Genomic DNA, 21048 nt, shown 5'->3' on the forward strand with positions numbered 1-21048 from the left:
CTTGTACATCTTCCCCGTTCCAGGATGTATTGAGTATCTGGTTTTATGAGCTCCTCTAAGTACCATTTCTCTCATATCTCCAAATTTTGGTACCTAAATCCTTTCAGCCCTATACCGGGTTCCGTCTTCCCGAATATTAAGATGTTTCTCCGATCCTTTGGGTATTTCATCCTTTAAATTTCCCTCTTTTAAAACTCCCTGTTGCGCCTCCTTTATTTGAGTAGTAAGGTTATTATGAATCATTATATTCATAGATTTTACTCGAATGGGTTCTCTGTCCTTCCTGCTCAAGGCATCGGCTACCACATTTGCCTTCCCCGGGTGGTAACGAATCTCAAAGTCGTAATCATTCAATAATTCAATCCACCTACGCTGCCTCATATTCAGTTGTTTCTGATTAAATATGTGTTGAAGACTTTTGTGGTCGGTATATATAATACTTTTGACCCCATATAAGTAGTGCCTCCAAGTCTTTAATGCAAAAACAACCGCGCCTAATTCCAAATCATGCGTCGTATAATTTTGTTCGTGAATCTTCAATTGTCTAGACGCATAAGCAATCACCTTCGTTCGTTGCATTAATACACAACCGATACCTTGCTTTGATGCGTCCCAATAAATCACAAAATCATCATTCCCTTCAGGCAATGACAATATAGGTGCCGTAGTTAGCTTTTTCTTCAATAACTGAAACGCTTTCTCTTGTTCATCATTCCATTCAAATTTCTTCCCTTTATGCGTTAATGCAGTCAAGGGTTTTGCTATTCTAGAAAAGTCTTGGATGAACCTTCTGTAGTAACCAGCTAGTCCTAAAAACTGGCGTATGTGTTTCGGAGTTTTCGGGGTTTCCCACTTTTCAACAGTTTCTATCTTTGCCGGATCCACCTTAATACCTTCTTTGTTCACTATGTGACCGAGGAATTGAACTTCTTCCAACCAAAATGCACACTTTGAAAACTTAGCGTACAATTCTTACTTCCTCAATACTTCTAACACCTTTCTCAAATGTTCACCGTGTTCTTGGTCATTCTTTGAGTAAATAAGTATGTCATCAATGAAAACAATGACAAACTTGTCAAGGTATGGTCCACACACTCGGTTCATAAGGTCCATGAACACAGCTGGTGCATTAGTTAAACCAAACGGCATGACCATAAACTCGTAATGACCGTAACGTGTTCTGAAAGCAGTCTTTGGAATATCATCTTCTTTCACCCGCATTTGATGATACCCGGAACGTAAGTCAATCTTTGAGTAAACAGACGAGCCTTTTAGTTGATCAAATAAGTCGTCGATTCTCGGTAGTGGGTAGCAGTTCTTGATGGTAAGTTTGTTCAACTCTCGGTAGTCGATACACAACCTGAATGTACCATCTTTCTTCTTGACAAACAAAACAGGAGCTCCTCACGGTAATGTGCTTGGTCGAATGAAACCACGCTCTAAAAGTTCTTGTAATTGGCTTTGCAGTTCTTTCATCTCGCTGGGTGCGAGTCTGTAAGGAGCACGAGCTATTGGTGCAGCTCCTGGTACAAGATCTATTTGAAATTCAACGGATCGCTGTGGGGGTAATCCCGGTAATTCTTTCGGAAATACATCGGGAAATTCTTTTGCAATGGGAACATCATCGATGCTCTTTTCTTCAGTTTGTACTTTCTCGACGTGTGCTAGAATAGCATAGCAACCTTTTCTTATTAGTTTTTGTGCCTTCAAATTACTAATAATATGTAGCTTCGTGTTGCCCTTTTCTCCGTACACCATTAAGGGTTTTCCTTTTTCTCGTATAATGCGAATTGCATTTTTGTAACAAACGATCTCTGCTTTCACTTCTTTCAACCAGTCCATACCGATTATCACATCAAAACTCCCTAACTCTACTGGTATCAAATCAATCGTAAATGTTTCGCTAACCAGTTTAATTTCTCGATTCCGACATATATTATCTGCTGAAATTAATTTACCATTTGCTAATTCGAGTAAAAATTTACTATCCAAAGGCGTCAATGGACAACTTAATTTAGCACAAAAATCTCTACTCATATAGCTTCTATCCGCACCCGAATCAAATAAAACGTAAGCAGATTTATTGTCAATAAGAAACGTACCCGTAACAAGCTCCGGGTCTTCCTGTACCTCTGCCGCATTAATATTGAAAACTCTTCCGCGGCCTTGTCCATTCGTGTTCTCCTGGTTCGGGCAATTTCTAATAATGTGGCCCGGTTTTCCACATTTATAACAAACTACATTGGCATAACTTGCTCCGACACTACTTGCTCCGCCATTACTCGTTCCGACACCATTTGTTCCTTTCGTTCTATTAACCCCTGGTCCGTAGACCTCACACTTCGCCGCGCTATGATCATTTCTTTTACACTTGTTGCAAAATTTGGTGCAGAACCCCGAGTGATACTTTTCACACCTTTGGCATAGCTGCTTCTGATTGTTGTTGTTGTTGCGGTTATTATTGTTGTTGGGATGATTGTTGTAGTTGCTATTGTTGTTGTTATTGTTGTTGTTGTTGTTGGGCCGTTTGTTGTAGTTGCGATTGATGTTGCGATTGTTGGGATAATTGTTGCGATTATTGTTGTAATTGCTGTTGTTGTTGTATTGGTGATTCTTATCACCGTTTTCCTCCCACTTTCTTTTGACTTGATTCACATTGGCCTCTTCAGTAGTCTGTTCTTTAATTCTTTCTTTAATCTGGTTCACTAGTTTGTGAGCCATTCTACATGCCTATTGTATGGAGGCGGGCTCGTGTGAACTTATATCTTCTTGGATTCTTTCCGGTAATCCTTTCACAAACGCGTCGATCTTCTCTTCCTCATCTTCGAATGCTCCCGGACAAATAGGCACAATTCTGTGAATCGTCTTTCGTACGTGGTAATATCAAATCCTTGGGTTCGTAACCCTCTAAGTTCTGTCTTGAGCTTATTGACCTCGGTTCTGGGACGGTACTTCTCGTTCATCAAGTGCTTAAATGCTGACCACGGTAGTGCGTACGCATCATCTTGTCCCACTTGCTCTAGATAGGTATTCCACCATGTTAACGCAAAACCTGTGAAGGTATGCGTAGCGTACTTCACTTTGTCCTCTTCAGTACACTTACTTATGGCAAACACCGATTCGACCTTCTCGGTCCACCGTTTCAATCCGATCGGTCCTTCGGTTCCATCAAATTCCAAAGGTTTGCAGGCAGTGAATTCTTTGTAGGTGCATCCTACACGATTTCCTGTACTGCCAGATCCAAGGTTATTGTTGGTATGTAGCGCAGCCTGTACTGCGGCTATGTTTGAAGCTAGAAAAGTACGGAATTCCTCTTCATTCATATTCACGGTGTGTCGAGTAGTCGGTGACATTTCCTTCAAAATAGTCAAATGGAACAAGTTAATCATATAGAATATTAAGAGTAGTTAATAGTATTTCGTAGCATAATATGAACTCATTTATAAAAGCTTTTTCTTCATATTAGCGTTTTATAAGTTTAAATTCGGGTAGTACCTACCCGTTAAGTTCATACTTAGTAGCTAATATACAATTCAACTACTACAATTCTATATGAAAAACTGATTGTAATAATATTTCGCGTTCAAACTTTATTACAATATTTTACAAACTTACAATACCGTTTATTTTACATAAAGCATGAAATATAGCACACAATAACTTTGATACAAGATAGTTGTGAAGATAATTCTAGCTAGTACACAAGTCGTTCAGCAAAGGCAATAAAGACACGTAATTCATACGTCCAGAAACAAGTCATGCATTCTGGTTTTACTAGGACTACTTCCCATCCTTGGTTTTGTGGAACATAACCGTTATGGCCGTTGATAAGACAGCTTGTTGTAACGTAGTCAAAGGGACGAGGGTTACGTAATGACCAACAGTCTCGTAATAACCTAAAAACCTCATTTCTTACCCCAATTACCGACTCCGTCACTTGTGGGAACGTTTTGTTTAATAGTTGTAGCCCGATGTTCTTGTTCTCACTTTGGTGAGAAGCGAACATTACTAACCCGTAAGCATAACATGCTTCTTTATGTTGCATGTTAGCCGCTTTTTCTAAATCACGAAGTCCTATATTCGGATATACTGAGTCAAAATAATTTCTTAACCCGTTGCGTAAAATAGCATTTGGGTTCCCCGCAATATATGCGTCAAAGTAAACACATCGTAACTTATGGATTTCCCAATGTGATATCCCCCATCTTTCGAACGAAAGCCTTTTATAAACCAAGGCATTCTTAGAACGTTCTTCGAATGTCTTACAAACTGATCTCGCCTTAAATAGTTGTGCCGAAGAATTCTGACCGACTCTAGACAAGATTTCATCAATCATGTCTCCGGGCAGGTCTCTTAAAATATTGGGTTGTCTATCCATTTTGTGTTTTTATACTGTAAAATAGACAAGAGTTATATTCATAAAAAAAATACTTATTAATACAAGCAATTTTTACATATATCATAAAGCATAAGCACACTATATTACATATATTACACCACACGAATACAACTATCTTATTCCGACTCGCTCGTTTCTTCTTGTTCGGTTTTGGTTCGTTTTGCCAAGTTTCTAGGGATATATGATGTTCCCCTAATACGAGCCGTCGTTGTCCACATTGGTTTAAAAAAACCTGGTGGTTTAGAGGTTCCCGGGTCATTATAACAACTTAAGGACTTCGGGGGTTGACGATACATATAATGTTCATCGGGGTTGGAATTAGATTTCTCTATTTTTATGCCCTTTCCCTTATTATTTTCTTTTGCCTTTTTAAATTCAGTTGGGGTAATTTCTATAACATCATCGGAATTCTCGTCGGAATCCGATTCATCGGAGAATTGGTAATCCTCCCAATATTTTGCTTCCTTGACGGAAACACCATTGACCATAATTAACCTTGGTCGGTTGGTTGAGGATTTTCTTTTACTTAACCGTTTTATTATTTCCCCCACCGGTTCTATTTCTTCTTCCGGTTCCGATTCTTCTTCCGGTTCCGATTCTTCTTCCGGTTCCGACTCTTCTTCCGGTTCCTCTTCGGGAACTTGTGAATCAGTCCACGAATCATTCCAATTTACATTTGACTCTTCATTATTATTAGGTGAGTCAATGGGACTTGTTCTAGAGGTAGACATCTATCACATAATATCAAACACGTTAAGAGATTAATATATCACATAATATTCATATGTTAAAAATATATAGTTTCCAACAAAAATGTTAAGCAATCATTTTTAAAGAAAACACGATCGAAGTCCAGACTCACTAATGCATGCTAACAAACTCGATAAGACACACTAATGCAAATTTTCTGGTTCTCTAAGACCAACGCTCGGATACCAACTGAAATGTCACGTTCTTATTGATTAAAAACGTTCCATATTAATTGATTTCGTTGCGAGGTTTTGACCTCTATATGAGACGTTTTTCAAAGACTGCATTCATTTTTAAAACAAACCATAACCTTTATTTCATAAATAAAGGTTTAAAAAGCTTTACATAGATTATTAAATAATGATAATCTAAAATATCCTGTTTACACGCGACCATTACATAATGGTTTACAATACAAATATGTTACATCAAAATCAGTTTCTTGAATGCAGTTTTTACACAATATCATACAAAAATGGACTCCAAATCTTGTCCTTATTTTAGTATGCAACAGCGGAAGCTCTTAATAATCACCTGAGAATAAACATTCTTAAAACGTCAACAAAAATGTTGGTGAGTTATAGGTTTAACCTATATATATCAAATCATAATAATAGACCATAAGATTTCATATTTCAATACACATCCCATACATAGAGATAAAAATCATTCATATGGTGAACACCTGGTAACCGACATTAACAAGATGCATATATATAAGAATATCCCCATCATTCCGGGACACCCTTCGGATATGATATAAATTTCGAAGTACTAAAGCATCCAGTACTTTGGATGGGGTTTGTTAGGCCCAATAGATCTATCTTTAGGATTCGCGTCAATTAGGGTGTCTGTTCCCTAATTCTTAGATTACCAGACTTAATAATAAGGGGCATATTCGATTTCGATAATTCAATCATAGAATGTAGTTTCACGTACTTGTGTCTATTTTGTAAATCATTTATAAAACCTGCATGTATTCTCATCCCAAAAATATTAGATTTTAAAAGTGGGACTATAACTCACTTTCACAGATTTTTACTTCGTCGGGAAGTAAGACTTGGCCACTGGTTGATTCACGAACCTATAACAATATATACATATATATCAAAGTATGTTTAAAATATATTTACAACACTTTTAATATATTTTGATGTTTTAAGTTTATTAAGTCAGCTGTCCTCGTTAGTAACCTACAACTAGTTGTCCACAGTTAGATGTACAGAAATAAATTGATAAATATTATCTTGAATCAATCCACGACCCAGTGTATACGTATCTCAGTATTGATCACAACTCAAACTATATATATTTTGGAATCAACCTCAACCCTGTATAGCTAACTCCAACATTCATATATAGAGTGTCTATGGTTGTTCCGAAATATATATAGATGTGTCGACATGATAGGTCGAAACATTGTATACGTGTCTATGGTATCTCAAGATTACATAATATAAAATACAAGTTGATTAAGTTATGGCTGGAATAGATTTGTTACCAATTTTCACGTAGCTAAAATGAGAAAAATTATCCAATCTTGTTTTACCCATAACTTCTTCATTTTAAATCCGTTTTGAGTGAATAAAATTCCTATGGTTTCATATTGAACTCTATTTTATGAATCTAAACAGAAAAGTATAGGTTTATAGTCGGAAAAATAAGTTACAAGTCGTTTTTGTAAAGGTAGTCATTTCAGTCGAAAGAACGACGTCTAGATGACCATTTTAGAAAACATACTTCCACTTTGAGTTTAACCATAATTTTTGGATATAGTTTCATGTTCATAATAAAAATCATTTTCTCAGAATAACAACTTTTAAATCAAAGTTTATCATAGTTTTTAATTAACTAACCCAAAACAGCCCGCGGTGTTACTACGACGGCGTAAATCCAGTTTTACGGTGTTTTTCGTGTTTCCAGGTTTTAAATCATTAAGTTAGCATATCATATAGATATAGAACATGTGTGTAGTTAATTTTAAAAGTTAAGTTAGAAGGATTAACTTTTGTTTGCGAACAAGTTTAGAATTAACTAAACTATGTTCTAGTGATTACGAGTTTAAACCTTCGAATAAGATAGTTTTATATATATGAATCGAATGATGTTATGAACATCATTACTACCTCAAGTTTAGTAGGTAAACCTACTGGAAGTGACAAGAAATGATCTAGCTTCAAAGGATCTTGGATGGCTTGAAAGTTCTTGAAGTAGGATCGTGACACAAAAACAAGTTCAAGTAAGATTTTTACTCGAATTAAGATAGTTTATAGTTATAGAAATTGAATCAAACTTTGAATATGAATATTACCTTGAATAAGAAAGATAACCTACTGTATATAACAAAGGTTTCTTGATCTTAGATGATTACTTGGAATGGATTAGAAAGCTTGGAAGTAAATTAGTAAACTTGAAGGGATTTTTGAAGTGTTCTTGAAGTGTTCTTCCTATGATGATTGTAGCTTGATTCTTGAAGTGATTTTTGATGAAGATGATGATTAACTACTGGAAAAATACGTTCATAATTGTGTGTGTGTGTTGAGAGAGAATTAGAAAGAGAATTGGAAGTGAAATGGAGTGAATGATGAGTGGTAATTGGTGAGTGGTGAGTGGGGTTAAAAGGAGTTCTAGTTAGTTGACTAGGTCATGGTAGAAGTTAAAATTGATTAGTCATACATGACATAATCAAGAGTGGAATCCCATGCTAGTTCCTATTGGTATATACTCATAGTAAGTACGTTTTGAAGCTGTGTATAATACGGGTAAGAATACGACTAGAATTCTTGATGAAAGAAAAGAATGGAAAAGTAACTGTAACCATTTTCGTTAAGTATGAGTGTTTTGATATATGTCTTGAAGTCTTCCAAAAGTATTTTAATACATCTAAATACACTACATGTATATACATTTTAACTGAGTTGTTAAGTCATCGTTAGTCGTTACATGTAAGTGTTGTTTTGAAACCTTTAAGTTAACGATCTCAATTAATGTTGTTAACCCATTGTTTATTATATCTAATGAGATGTTAAATTATTATATTATCATGATATTATGATATATTAATATATCTTAATATGATATATATACATTTAAATGTCGTTACAACGATAATCGTTACATATATGTCTCGTTTCGAAATCCTTAAGTTAGTAGTCTTGTTTAATATGTATATAACTCATTGTTAATATACTTATGGGGATACTTACTTATCATAATTTCATGTTAACCATATGTATATCCATATATATATCATCATGTCGTTTTTACAAGTCTTAACGTTCGTGAATCGCCGGTCAACTTGGGCGGTCAATTATCTATATGAAATATATTTCAGTTAATCAAGTCTTAACAAGTTTGATTGCTTAACATGTTGGAAACATTTAATCATGTAAATATCAATCTCAATTAATATATATAAACATGGAAAAGTTCGGGTCACTACAGTCGGGCCCATAGATCTATCTTTATGATTCGTGTCAATTAGGGTGTCTGTTCCCTAATTCTTAGATTACCAGACTTAATAAAAAGGGGCATATTCGATTTCAATAATTCAACCATAGAATGTAGTTTCACGTACTTGTGTCTATTTCGTAAAACATTTATAAAAGTTGCGCATGTATTCTCAGCCCAAAAATATAAAGAGTAAAAGGGAGCAAATGAAACTCACCTAATGTACTTTGTAGTAAAAATACATATGACTATATTGAACAATGCAAGGTTGGCCTTGGATTCACGAACCTATATCATTTGTATATTTATTAATATACATAGTTGTAATCGAACAAATATATATATATATATATATATATATATATATATATATATATATATATATATATATATATATATATATATATATATATATATATATATATATATATATATATTTACTAGTTATATCCTTTTTATATTAATAATATATATATGTTTCTTATATTCATTTTGTTATATAAAAATATTAATCTTTGTTATATTATATGTGTTAAATATATTTTTAATATATATATATATATATATATATATATATATATATATATATATATATATATATATATGTATGTATGTATGTATCATTTGTATATTAATTATAGTAGTAGTCAAAATAATATTAATTGTGGTAAAAATGATAATAATTATAATACTTAATATTACTAATAAAATGATAATGTTAATAATTCTATTAACGATAATAATAATGATATTAATAATTATAACTGTAAAAATATTAATTCTACTGTTAAAGATAGTTTTAATAAAGGTAATAACTTTGAAAATTTTAAAATATAATGGTACTTTACTTTGTTAATATAATGATAATAATAATAACTGTGTTAGTAATAATAAATTTTATTATAACATCGTGTTAAATTTGTAACTTATATCTATAGTTTCTATAATTCAAAGTTATAACCAATTTCATAACAATTATAATAATAATCATATTAGTAACTATAATCATAATAATAGTGATATAATAATACATGCGAAAGTGATAATAATACCAAAGTTTTAAATTTAATTGTAATATCATATTTAATACTTTTAATAATAATAATAATAGATATATAGATATATTACTAATAATAACAATATTGATAATCATAATATTGGTGCTCTTAATAATGATAATACTAATAATAATGATAATAATAATAATAATAATGATACTAATAACAATAATAATTATAATCATAGTTATAACATTAATAATTTGTAATAATAATCATAACATTAATAATAATAATAATAATAATCATAATAATTATAATAACAACAACAATAATTAATGATGATAATAATAATAGAAATAAAATAAAAGATTTATACCCTTTCCAAGCTTTTATAAAAATAGAGCACCAAACAAGACTCGAACCCGAGACCTCCTGGATACACGCTAACACCTCAGACCAACCTGCTGTTACTACTTATCTGAAACATCCTAAGATTAATATTATATAACCCGTACTTCTTTTTCTAATTTCTGCTTCTTCTTCTTCTTCAATCAGACGTGACCAAATCAACTTATTTCGATCATACCCTTGATTTATAACTTAATTTATGACTTAATAGTAGTACAGAAACATTTAGAAATTGTTTAGATTAATTAAAAATAGGAATCAAATGAGGAAACAGAGTTGCAGCAGATGGATGAATACCATGAAGAACTTAAATCGCGTTTTTGAAATCTAGATAGTTTTAGACTAAGTTTTCAACTTGAATTATGTTTAAAATTACACCTGGAAACTATTGGGACCTTCAATTTAACTTAAATCATAATAGAAAGTTCGAATTTGATTTAAGAAAAATGTTTGACTTTTTAATTCAAAAACATTGACTTGAAAATTCGAAATCAAAAGGATGAATTGGAGCTTGATACTTTACAGAAAGATTGAATATTGTATTTCTAACAAAACTACTTTTACACAATTCGAAATTTATATCAAAATTGACCCTTTTGAATTTGGAGTCACGAACAGAACACTGAACTGTGTTCTTCCCATTTATTAAAAAAATTGACGATGATTGTTGTTAAAATTAATTGTAATTGATAATTGATAAGGTAAGGTTTACTGGATTATAAATACTGAATTGATCGAGTTTTTAAAGAGACTATCGTTCGACCGATTGATTCAGGAACAGATAAGAAGAAAAAAATAAACAAATAAATAAATGAGTACACGCTCAACTGCTTTTGTTTGGTAATGGAATCAAATTGGATCAATCATAGATTACAGATAAGAGGAAAATCTACCAGGATATTTAACATACCCATACAATTATTTAGTTTTTTTATTAATATTAATAATTAATAATTAATAATAATATTAATAATAATACTATAGATAGTATTATTAATAATAATTAACAATAATAATAATAATAATTAATTGGAATAATAATAATATTAAAGATAATAATATCAAAATAATATTAGTAATAATAAGTGTAGTAAAAATAATGGTAATCATAATATTTAAACAAAAGTGATAATTAATAATAACAATGATAATATATAATAATGATTCTTAAAGATAACACTTAATAATAATACCAGTATTATCAAGTTACATGTTTTAAATTTTCATATCTTTATATTATATGTTATAATAATATTAATAATACAAATAATAATACTAATGTTAATATTAATAATAATATTGAGAGTAATACTAATACTATTGATATAACAATTTATGCTTATCAAATCTTATATTTATATTCTATGTATTAAATTTATGATACTAATAATACTGATATCAATACTAATGATGAAAGTAATATTTATTAACATAATACTATATTTTATCTTGTAATTACATATACAAATACTATATATTATTAGTTATCTAATTTTAAATGTTTATATATATTATATATATTTTATCATTTGTACTTTTTAACAATATACATATAGTACTAATTATGTATAGATATCACATATTTAATCCAACTACTACATATATAATTATGTTTTTTTTAAATATCAAATTCTGTTACATAGATAAATATGTTAATTATATATATTGAAATAAATAAACTCAAAGTATAACATTATACATTTAATACCTTGTTGTCATTGACAATTAATGTTCAAAATTATTTATCTTCAATATATATATTCAAAATAACAAGTTTTAGTTATTTGTAGTTATTTTCTATAATAACTAAATCACATAGTAGTTCCTTAATAAATTTATTTCATTATATAATTATTTATATCTATATTTCAGTTTAAAATTAGAGGTTCGTGAATCGTCGGGAGTAGTCAAAAGGGCAAATGCATACATGAACACAGTTCAAAGTTCGAGACTCAACATTATAGACTTTGCTTATCGTATCGAAATGATATAAAGATTAAGTTTAAATTTAGTCAGAAATTCCCGGGTCATCACAGTACCTACCCGTTAAAGAAATTTCGTCCCGAAATTTGAGTGAGGTGGTCATGGCTTACAATAAAAATGTTTTCATGGCCAATATGAGTTGATAATTAGAGGTTTATCATCATTGAATAATAATGATAAAATAATTCGATTATTCGAAGAGTACGAATGAAGTTATCGCCAAAGAGTGAAATTAGAAATTCAAGATTCGTCCTATCTTTTGACGTGGTTACGGTTGAATTAGAAAATAAGGTGCGTCTTAGCTTTTGACGTTGTCTTGATTGAATTCCGGAATTCAAGAGATTTAAAAGAAAATCTATGAAATCTATAAGATCTGATCCTTCGGGATTTACGGGATTTAAGATCTTTTTAATTAAATGCTATCATTTATCTCGATTGCTCTGTCAAGTATTTCCACTATAAATGAACTTCTTCCGTTCCATTATTTTCACCATTCCAATACTTTCTTTCTTAGTTCGTACATCCAAAGGATTGTGAAATGCTTAATCCAGTTCTAATCCTTGATATTTTCCTAATTATCATTTCTTTCATACTTCTTTTCAATCTTCCACCAGAAAAACCTGTTTACTTCTACTATTACCTTGGGTGATACTATTCTTAATTATACCGTGTCTTTATATTTCTTTTCGTATTAATATCCACGGTTTGTAATTTTGGCGTTGTTTTTGGGTTTTATATTTTCCCTTATACTTCGAAGTCTATGCTTCTGTCTTTCCATAGTCATTGACATCCACAGTTAATACTCTCTCCAATTTACTGCGATTTATACCCCCATTTGCACTTCGAAGCTTTATGCTCTGTTTTCTCTTATATCCCTTAAGCACATCAAGTAATGGTCCAGAATTCGTGAGTATGGAGTTTCAAATGAAAATGGCTAATGTTCTAAGAGAGAATTTGTAATGGCACGATCTTGATTGGTTAAATTACCAGTATTCAAGAGAAAAGATGGAACTATCATGAAAATATGTTCTTGATACGTTTAGAGATTAGATAGAGTGTAAGAGTCATGTAACATGGTATATGATGATGGTAGGGTCTATGAATCATCACGTTTCATTAGAAACTCAGCATAACTTACTGTAATATAATCACGTTGATCAAGTGTCATTATATTATACTAACTCATGCTTCAGTTCCCAACATTACTTCAAAAACATTCATAGTTTAAACTCGAAAGTTTACAGAATATAGAAACTAACAGTTTCTATATGATGTAACACTGATAGTGCGAAGAGATTAATAATTTCAGATAAGAATAGTTATGAAAATATCTTCAGAAATATGGAGGATATTTATAATGCAAGATACGATAATATCTTAGATTTTTAGAATCAATTTGTGATGAAGAAATTTATTCACGATGATTTAAAGTGATTACAGAGCAAGGTATTCGCTAAAGATTTCATCGAATACGGAATCATCTGGATTCTTTGAATATAGGGTTTGGTTCTTGTATTTGTCCTTGGTCTCCTTCGTGGTTAGCTCAATCCATTTTCCAGTTCCAACTTTTCTGAGCTTTTCCAACATGCTATTCCTTATCATCAAACTTCCGATGATTAAGTTCGTTTACAATTGTCTACAGTTTCTGCTGCTTCATTCAGTTATTTTTTTTTTAAGTTCAATGTATTGATTCGTAGGCTGATTGCTTTTCAAAATTTCAAAATGGAAGGTCATAATTCTAAGAGATAAAGGTTATACATATAACTGTTAATGTAGTCATGCTGCGAGATTCAAAATATTGATTGCTAATTCCCGGTAATTGGTATGGCATTTATCGTTACAAGATGCAGATGAGTATATGAATAGGTTTCAACAAAGTTAATGATTTTTCAGAAAGTCAAAGATCAATGAAGTTGTTGGTAAGTTTTCTGCTAGTGCGGTGGAATATAAATGGTTTCCTGATAATGATGACGAAAGGCAAACTTATATATCGAGGTTATAACAAGGCTAATACTAATGGAAGTTGAAATTGTCTTGTTGGAGCTGTTACAAAATCGGCTCATTTTAAAAAGAATTGCAATGTTAGTTTCGGTAATAACAATGTCAAAGGAACTAGCACAGTTACGTGTTAAACGTTTTACTCAGGTTCCGAGTGTTTTTAGGTGCATAATTATATGCATCAATCTTTTCTTCCGTAGATGAAGTGCGGTTGGTTCATCCTCTCGATTGAGGTGTTTTCAAGAATTATGAAAGGGTTGAATGCGGATCGTAATCCTCAAGATACAATTGAGGTTTAAGATGAAATCAAGTGGCAAACTTGAAGGGATGTTTAGTTTCATATGTTATAATCAATGTTTTAATTCATTTTAATTGTCCAATGTTGGTAGTCCTCAATTGATAGTCCACAGTTAGCAGTTCAATAATTCATATATAGTTTAATATGTAATATTTGAATTAATTAATACGTATCGTGACCCGTGTACATGTCTCAGACTCGATCACAACTCAAATTATATATATTATTGTAGAATTAACCTCAACCCTGTATAGAGAACTCGTTCATTACTGCATATAGAGTGTCTATGGTTATTCCAAATAATATATATAAATGCGTCGATATGATATGTCAAAACCTTGTATACGTGTCCCGATATTTAAAGTGCGTAAAATAAATAACAGAAATAAATAACGATAAATAAAGTGCGTAAAGTAAATAACAAAAATTAAATGACGATAAATAAAATTGCAAGAATGTAAATTGCGATAATTAAATTGCGATAAATAAAATGTAATCAGTTAGCTATGAACAATTAGCTAGGAACAGTTAGCGTGGATTCTTAACCAAATTTCTCATAGTTAATTTGTTTGTTTCTAACAAATTTTATTTTGTCCAATGTTTTCTTCATTATGCCACTTGTTGGATTCTGATAGATCAAAATCCAAATATGAAATTGAATGAAAAGGGTTATTTTGCGGTGAACGGATTCACATCTTTGTAGATGTAATTAGGATAGTAAATGAATGTTAAATCAGATTTGAAGAATGTACCGTGTAACTTATTAATGTGAAATCTAAATATTCTTCGGGTATTACCTACCCGTTAAAATATTTTGACCATTAACAGTTTGTACAAAAGAATTTTTAATTACAATCTTTATGAAAATATATATACATATATATTTTCTTCAGATGAAATCATGGATTTAATGAGTCAATATAATATTAGACTCATTTGATTTACTGTTTGAACAAGGATATATAATCTCTAAGACATTAGAGATTACATAACTGCCATGTCGAACGAAGATAAATGATGTAGAACGATACGTAGAACGATGATTATACTCGATGTACAGAATGAGATGTTGAGGCATGAGTTGTTGATGGTACTGGTGCTGTTACTGATGGTACTGTTAGTGCCGGTGATGTTGCTGAAGCTGGTAGATTTTGCACCATATTCTCAAAATTGATTACTCGAGCGCGAAGTTCGTTGACTTCTTCTATTATTCCGGGATGATTGTCGATCGAAACGAGCAGATGAATAAGATTTAGAATTGTGGATATTATATAATAGTTACGAGATATCCTGAAAATGAGGATGAAAATGATGTTTCGGAGTGATTCGTCGGTAAGTGTTTCAGGTTCTTCTCCTAGAGGGACATTTGGTTGGTGGAAAGGAATTGCCTTTTTCTCGTTTCCGTTGAGTAAGTCGACTACGGACTCATCAGATGATTTGGGGATGGGCGATTGGTTGATTCATTCTAGTGACACTGCTTTCAGAGCTTAGGTGAATATCCCTGTCGGAATAACTGTCAAAATAACTATCGGAATAGCTATCGAAATCTGAGGGATTCGAATTGGTTGAAGGATTCATCTCGTACGATCAGATGAAGGATTTTCGATAAGAAATAGATTATAGGATGTAGATTAGTACTCTGCAATACATAATTTACATATGCATATATAATACTAAAATCCCATAATTTACGGAGGAATCTACGGAAACTATCAGGCAAAGGTAACAATAACAGATACGCTAAGATATGAATTTATCTATACACTGTCTATGCAATAGAGACAGTAAGACGTGTCTAGACTAAGAATGATAATTAGGTAATTTTCTAAGGATGATAAGCAGATGATTTTCGACACGAAATGATAACCAAAACTTTTGACATGCAGACACGGTCGAAGTCCAGACTCACTAATGTATCCTAACGACTTATCAGTTATACACACTAATGCAGACCTGGTTCGCTAAGATCACCGCTCTGATACCAACTGAAGCGAACCGTCCTAATACATCCGGACGAAGTCCATATCGATTATAAACGATTCACAACAGTTGATTACATTGCGAGGTACTTGACCTCTATATGATACATTTTACAAACATTGCATTAGTTTTTGAAAAGACAATCTTTCATTACATCAAAAGTTGACGGCATGCATACCATTTTATAATATATCTAACAATAATTGACTTAGTAAAAATCTTGATGAACTCAACGACTCGAATGCAACGTCTTTTGAAATATGTCAAGAATGATTCCAAGTAATATCTTTAAAATGAGCAATTTCACAGCGGAAGATTTCTTTCGTACCTGAGAATAAACATGCTTTAAAGTGTCAACCAAAAGGTTGGTGAGTTCATTAGTTTAACATAAATAATCATTTCCATCATTTTAATAGACCACAAAATTTTTATTTCCATTTCTCATAAATATACGTCCCATACATAGAGATAAAAATCATTCATATGGTGAACACCTGGTAACCGACCTTAACAAGATGCATATATAAGAATATCCCCATTATTCCGGGACACCCTTCAGATATGATATAAATTTTAAAGTACTAAAGCATCCGGTACTTTGGATGGGGGTTCATCGAGCCTATAGATCTATCTTTAGGATTCGCGTCAATTAGGGTGTCTGTTCCCTAATTCTTAGATTACCAGATTTAATAAAAATGGGCATATTCGATTTCGATAATTCAACCATAGAATGTAGTTTCACGTACTTGTGTCTATTTCGTAAAACATTTATAAAAGTTGCGCACGTATTCTCAGCCCAAATATATAAAGAGTAAAAGGGAGCAAATGAAACTCACCTAATGTATTTTGTAGTAAAAATACATATGACTATATTGAACAATGCAGGGTTTGCCTTGAATTCACGAACCTATATCATTTGTATATTTATTAATATACATAGTTGTTATATAAAAATATTAATCTTTGTTATATTATATGTGTTAAATATATTTTTAATATATATATATATATATATATATATATATATATATATATATATATATATATATATATATATATATATATATATATATATATATATATATATATGTATCATTTGTATATTAATTATAGTAGTAGTCAAAATAATATTAATTGTGGTAAAAATGAGAATAATTATAATACTTAATATTACTAATAAAATGATAATGTTAATAATTCTATTAACGATAATAATAATGATATTAATAATTATAACTGTAAAAATATTAATTCTACTGTTAATGATAGTTTTAATAAAGGTAATAACTTTGAAAATTTTAAAATATAATGATACTTTACTTTGTTAATATAATGATAATAATAATAACTGTGTTAGTAATAATAAATTTTATTATAACATCGTGTTAAATTTGTAACTTATATCTATAGTTCCTATAATTCAAAGTTATAACCAATTTCATAACAATTATAATAATAATCATATTAGTAACTATAATCATAATAATAGTGATATAATAATAAATGCGAAAGTGATAATAATACCAAAGTTTTAAATTTAATTGTAATATCATATTTAATACTTTTAATAATAATAATAATAATAGATATATTACTAATAATAACAATATTTATAATCATAATAATGGTGATCTTAATAATGATAATACTAATAATAATAATAATAATAATGATACTAATAACAATAATAATTATAATCATAGTTATAACATTAATAATTTGTAATAATAATCATAACATTAATAATAATAATCATAATAATTATAATAACAACAACAATAATTAATGATGATAATAATAATAGAAATAAAATAAAAGATTTATACCCTTTCCAAGCTTTTATAAAAATAGAGCACCAAACAAGACTCGAACCCGAGAACTCCTGGATACACGCTAACACCTCAGACCAACCTACTGTTACTACTTATATGAAACATCCTAAGATTAATATTATATAACCCGTACTTCTTTTTCTAATTTCTCCTTCTTCTTCTTCAATCAGACGTGACCAAATCAACTTATTTCGATCATTCCCGTGATTTATAACTTAATTTATGACTTAATAGTAGTACAGAAACATTTAGAAATTGTTTAGATTAATTAAAAATAGGAATCAAATGAGGAAACAGAGTTGCAGTAGACGGATGAACACCATGAAGAACTTAAATCGCGTTTTTGAAATCTAGATAGTTTTAGACTAAGTTTTCAACATGAATTATGTTTAAAATTACACCTGGAAACTATTGGGACCTTCAATTTAACTTAAATAATAATAGAAAGTTCGAATTTGATTTAAGAAAAATGTTTGACTTTTTAATTCAAAAACATTGACTTGAAAATTCGAAATCAAAAGGATGAATTGGAGCTTGATACTTTACAGAAAGATTGAGTATTGTATTTCTAACAAAACTACTTTTACACAATTTGAAATTTATATCGAAATCGACCCTTTTGAATTTGGAGTCAAGAACAGAACACTGAACTGTGTTCTTCCCCTTTATTAAAAAAAATTGACGATGATTGTTGTTAAAATTAATTGTAATTGATAATTGATAAGGTAAGGTTTACTGGATTATAAATACTGAATTGATCGAGTTTTTAAAGAGACTATGGTTCGACCGAATGATTCAGGAACAGGTAAGAAGAAAAAAAATAAACAAATAAATAAATGAGTACAACCTCAACTGCTTTTGTTTGGTTGTGGAATCAAATTGGATCAATCATAGATTACAGACAAGAGGAAAATCCACCAGGATATTTACCATACCCGTACAATTATTTAGTTTTTTTATTAATATTAATAATTAATAATTAATAATTAATAAGAATATTAATAATAATACTATAGATAGTATTATTAATAATAATTAATAATACTAATAATAATAATTAATTGGAATAATAATAATATTAAAGATAATAATATCAAAATAATATTAGTAATCATAAGTGTAGTAAAAATAATGGTAATCATAATATTTAAATAAAAGTGATAATTAATAATAACAATGATAATATATAATAATGATTCTTAAAGATAACACTTAATAATAATACCAGTATTATCAAGTTATATGTTTTAAATTTTCATATCTTTATATTATATGTTATAATAATATTAATAATACAAATAATAATACTAATGTTAATATTAATAATAATATTGAGAGTAATACTAATACTATTCATATAACAATTTATGCTTATCAAATCTTATATTTATATACTATGTATTAAATTTATGATACTAATAATACTGATATCAATACTAATGATGAAAGTAATATTTATTAACATAATACTATATTTTATCTTGTAATTACATATACTAATACTATATATTATTAGTTATCTAATTTTAAATGTTTATATATATTATATATATTTTCTCATTTGTACTTTTTAACAATATACATATAGTACTAATTATGTATAGATATCACATATTTAATCCAACTACTACATATATAATTATGTTTTTTTTTAAATATCAAATTCTGTTACATAGATAAATATGTTAATTATATATATTGAAATAAATAAACTCAATGTATAACATTATACATTTAATACCTTGTTATCATTGACAATTTATGTTCGAAATTATTTATCTTCAATAAATATATTCAAAATAATAAGTTTTAGTTATTTGTAGTTATTTTCTATAATAACTAAATCACATAGTGGTTCCTTAATAAATTTATTTCATTATATAATTATTTATATCTATATTTCAGTTTAAAATTAGAGGTTCGTGAATCATCGGGAGTGGTCAAAAGGGCAAATGCATACATGAACACAGTTCAAAGTTTTCGAGACTCAACATTATAGACTTTGCTTATCGTATCGAAATCATATAAAGATTAAGTTTAAATTTAGTCGGAAATTCCCGGGTCATCACACTAGGTGTGGGATACTTCCTAATCTACACCATTTCATATTGACATTGGTTGTCTTATCATTTCGCGATGTTTTAACCGATGTATCATACTGTGGAAAGAGGAGCCACCGAGCATCACCTTATGCTATCCTTTTTAGGAGCAATTGCTTCGTGCTAGTGTTGCTAGACAACACACGCCATAGCCAAAAGCTATGGCACCTTTGTTCTATCAATTATGGAAGGGTAGTTTCTACTTCCTCTCCTTTCTCAAAACAAGCATCAAAGCTTGTTATGTAGGAATTAGCAAGTGAATAAAAGCCTTAAGCTTTGACACTTCCGGGAGAGTCAAGTCCTCCCAATGTATTGTTTTGGAAGTCAAGTCTTCCAAACTTAGAAGTAAAGTCTTCCAAGTTAAGTTGTGTACCAAAAAGACCTAAGCTTGGAAGTAAAGTCTTCCAAGTATCATGCAATAGACCCACCGTAAATCTCACACCCAAGGTAGTTACTTTCCCATCACTATTGACACTAAGTAGTACGTTTACCAGGAAAGTAGCTACCCGTGCGGTCATTCCATCACCGGGGTGGCTTGTATGCACATCACCTTATGAGCCCAAGATGGCTATTGTCTCATCGCCTTCAATACAAGAGGGTAGTTCACTTTATGATATACTGGGGCAATGCGATCTGTGCGGTTGTCCCAAAACTGGGATGGCTTTGGAATGCACAAAGCTTGAAACCAAAATTTTTGATAAACTTATCTCGTTTCACAACTTGACTCGTTTTCCCTTTCTAAAAACAAAATGGTTTTCTTAAACAGCCTTGTCTTCGTTAAGGCTAAAACGTTTTTCTTGGGTAACTCATGCAAATTGGTGTTCCATTTAACCAAAGTGAAGCTTGTGGG

This window comes from Rutidosis leptorrhynchoides, chromosome 11 (genome assembly GCF_046630445.1).
Source record: "Rutidosis leptorrhynchoides isolate AG116_Rl617_1_P2 chromosome 11, CSIRO_AGI_Rlap_v1, whole genome shotgun sequence".
Taxonomy (NCBI): domain Eukaryota; kingdom Viridiplantae; phylum Streptophyta; class Magnoliopsida; order Asterales; family Asteraceae; genus Rutidosis; species Rutidosis leptorrhynchoides.